Raw genomic sequence first — 3,842 nt, 5'->3', positions numbered from 1 at the left:
ACATTATAAAGGAACAGAGGCAGCAGCCACCTCTGCACAATAAACTTTGATATAGGACTTTCCAAAGTCCATTCTGTCCTCTAACAACCTTCTGAAGCTGGTATTGTTACTATCTCTATTTGTAAATGTGGAAAATTGAGACCCAAGTAGGTTAAATGATCCAGAAACGGTCAATTAAGCAGGATGACGAATCCGGCTCTTCTAATTTCATCTTGCACAAAGTGTCTCCCTTTAGCAGCAAAATAGAGTGAAGAAACAGGGATGCATGGGGGCAGCAGTCCCTGCTTGGCTGAAGAGGAATCAGCTGAAGAGGAGTCAGCACTGCTGGACAAATACTGAGAAATTGTTCTCTCAGGGTCTGCTCCCCATCATCCCAACCCACCATCAGTCCTCGGTCCTTCAACACTTCCTCGTTTGTACTGCTGAGTCCATTCACTCAAATTTTCTCAAGGAGTCTTGAGGGGAGAAGAGTCCTAAAAGCAGGCTTAGGAAACCTGGATTCTAGTCCCCACCTTGCTTTGAACTGACTGTGTAACGTTGGGTAAATCTTTTAACCTCCCCACATTTATTTATTCATCTGCCTGTTGAGAACATGAAATGAAGCAGGAAAAGTAAAATGACTTGAATATCATAACAGAGAAGAAAATGAATTCCATCAAGCACTGCATATGCCACCATAAAGGAATTATCTAGCGCTATTCTCCATTGTATAGATGACATATCTAAATTTCCAAGAGGCTCTTACATTCACAGGCTCTCACAGATTTCCTGAATGAACCCTTGAACATCACACTAAGACCCTCCTGGACTGTGACCCCCTTGAGGGTAGACATTACATCCTTCGTTTTGATTCGCAGTGTCTCACTCATTGGAGACAGTCAATAATATTTAATGAATGAAGGATTGAAGGAGCATGTGGGATGATTGTTATGAAAAGAGCTAGGAGGAGAGTTGTCATTACAAGCTTCCAACTCGAGCTCCAAATCCTATGTAAGATTCTACAATATCAGAGCCTCCCAAGTTCCCGGCTGGATGAGGTTCCCTGTAGTGTCACTTCTTCCCTGAGGCCCCCTGGGAGGGGCTTCGTGGCATTTTCCGCTTGGCAACAGTTTCCTCATGGCATTTTTCACCTGAACGTGTAGATCAGAGGGTTCAGCAAAGGTGGCATGACAATGTTAATGAGGATCACAAGTTTGTCAGCAGGCAGGGTGGTAGAGGGATGAATGTATACGAACATGGGGGGCACAAAGACCAAAAGGACAGTTGCAGTCTGTGAGCCACATGTGGACAAAGCCTTGCTCCAGCCCTCAGATGACCGGCTTCTCAGGTTCAGTAAGATGATCATGTAGGAAATGATAAGGATCATGAAGGACACTAAAGAGATCTTGCCACTTTTGGCCACCACAATGGGCCCCACCACATTGGTGTCTGCACAAGCCCGCTTCAGAAGGGGCTGAACATCACAGAAGAAGCTTCAATCTCATTGGGCCCACAAAAGGGTAGCTGGACTGTAAGGAGAGTCTGCAGGATGGAATGCAGGAAGCCAGCACCCCAGCAGGCCAAAAGAACAACCCAAGAAGTGGACAGAAAATAGGTGGGTCATGCAGCCATTGAAGGAGATTGTCTTGTGCTCCGTGAAAGTGTCAGCAATCATCTTGGATGTGGTAGCGGAAGGATAACACATATCAGCAAAACACAGGTGGCTAAGGAAGAAATACATGGGAGCTTTCAGGGTCTTACTAGCATTGATGGTGATGATGACCAGAAGGTTCCCCAGAAAGGTGAGGACATGGAATAGGGAGAAGACCACAAAGCACACATGCTGCATCTCCCTCCTCTGGAAAAGGCCAGATAACACAAATTCAGTCACATTGTTCTTGGTGTCCATGGATTCTCTGCCCCAAGCACTGACAAAGAGGTTAGTTCTACAAGGAAACAAATTACATGATGTAAGAAAGTTTCCCAAAACTGGTGAGTCAGAAAGCTCTATTCAGGTCTAGTAATGATTCTAATACTCAGTTTCAATTAGTGGAGAGAGGTTCCCCACATCTACAGGTGATTCTCAGAGACGAGTTGAATGTCCTACAGTTCAACTGAATTCTGACACTGTCTATGTGGAGATAGCATCAGATACCACAGGTTAAGGGTTCAGTCCTACAAGATTTCTCCCTCACTTCTGATGTCAGTTGCAAGCCCAGGATTTATCAGCTATGCTTCTGACCTAGTGGCTAATGTTTGGAGTTTCCAACAACTCCCTCATTGGGTTCATTAATTTTCTATAACAACTCACAGAACTCAGAGAAGGAATTTACTTATTGGATTACTGGTTTATTATAAAAGGATATAACTCAGGAACAGGTATATACACATATATATATATTTATAGATATATTTTTATATGTACTTATATTTATATACACAATGGAATACTACTCTTCTCTAAAAAAGACAACATCATGCTATTTGTGACAACATGGATGAACCTTGAGGGTATTATGCTCAGAGAAATGTTAGACAAAGGAAAACAAATACTATATGGTTTCACTCATATGTGGGAGATAAACAAACAAACACATAGACAAGGAGAACAGATTAGTGGTTATCAGAAGAAAAGAGGGTAGGGGGAGGGCAAAAGAGAGAGAGGGACACATATGTATGGTGAAGAATGGAAACTAGACATTTGGAGGAGAACATGGTGCAATCTATACAGAAGTCAAAATATAATGATGTACACCTGAAATATAAAGAATGTTATAAACTAATGTGACCCCAATAAAATATTAAAAGAGTTTCTAAACAACCGAAAACTTACCTCATTAACATAACAAAAGACAACTTTATCTCTCCCCCATCAGGAAATTCCAAGGGTTTTAGAAGATTTGTGCCACAAATAGGACAAAGACCAAATACATATTTCTTACTATAAATCACAATAACATAAGGTCCCAGCTGTGTTATATAATAACTATGAACTTTGGCAAATCAATTAACTTTTCAAGACCTCAGTTTCAAAGTTTAAGAAGATAAAGATATCTGTCAGTTCCTCTGTACTCCATTGTTCCTGGTACACACCATCATCATGATGTTCTGTAATTGTTTCTTTACATGCCCACTCTTCCCACTAGGCTGTGAGTTGCTTGATAGCAAGGCTCCTGACCACTTGCGTTTATCTAATGTTAAATATCTAGCACATAGTATGCATTCAGTAAATGTTTGTGGAATAAAGGAACTAATAAACATTTCCAAAATTAAATTCCTGAACTTTCCCCTAAAATATATTCTTCTGGCAGGCTTCTATCTCAGTTAAGTGTAAATACAACTTCCTGAATGCTCAGCCTAAAAATCTTTGAGCAATCCTTGATTTCTCTTCTCATTTGACTTTAGTGGAGGCATTTTTAAATGGAGTTAGATCTGCCTTTCCACAGAAACTGTCTTGCTGTCTTGAACCTTGGATTGGGCCAAACCTTTGGACTGTACCAAAAAAGTAATTGTTTTATATGAAATTTTTTGAGAAGTCAGGGGGAGAACAGAGACTGATCACAAAGACTGAGGACTGTGGACTTTCTGAAGACAGATTCAATAGCCAATCAATGTTTAGCCAAGAATAGCTTCTGCTTCCAATTCTAACTGAAAATTCTTTGTATTACAACCTCCTTTCTTTGCCTTTAAAAGCTCATGACTTTTATACCCTAGTGGGACCCTATTTAGGTTTCTACCAGAGTCCATGCTGCCCAAATGGCAATTCCTTGATCCTAAATAAATTCTTTGACTCTTAATCTGGTTTTTGTTTTTGTAAGTCCATGCTCTTTTCTCATATCTCAAATCTAATCAGTTAAGATTAG

General features: G+C 40.6%; 1 pseudogene; it reads right to left on the bottom strand.

The window, feature by feature from the left end:
• Positions 1 to 1,126: 1,126 nt before the first annotated feature.
• Positions 1,127 to 1,888, bottom strand: LOC123281849 (olfactory receptor 4S1-like; annotated as a pseudogene).
• Between the last annotated feature and the right edge of the window lie 1,954 nt (positions 1,889 to 3,842).

The sequence above is a fragment of the Equus asinus genome, chromosome 17, assembly GCF_041296235.1.
Source record: "Equus asinus isolate D_3611 breed Donkey chromosome 17, EquAss-T2T_v2, whole genome shotgun sequence".
Taxonomy (NCBI): Eukaryota; Metazoa; Chordata; class Mammalia; order Perissodactyla; family Equidae; genus Equus; species Equus asinus.
The sequence above is the reverse complement of the archived record's forward strand: the minus strand, read 5'-3'. Positions and strand labels throughout refer to the sequence as shown.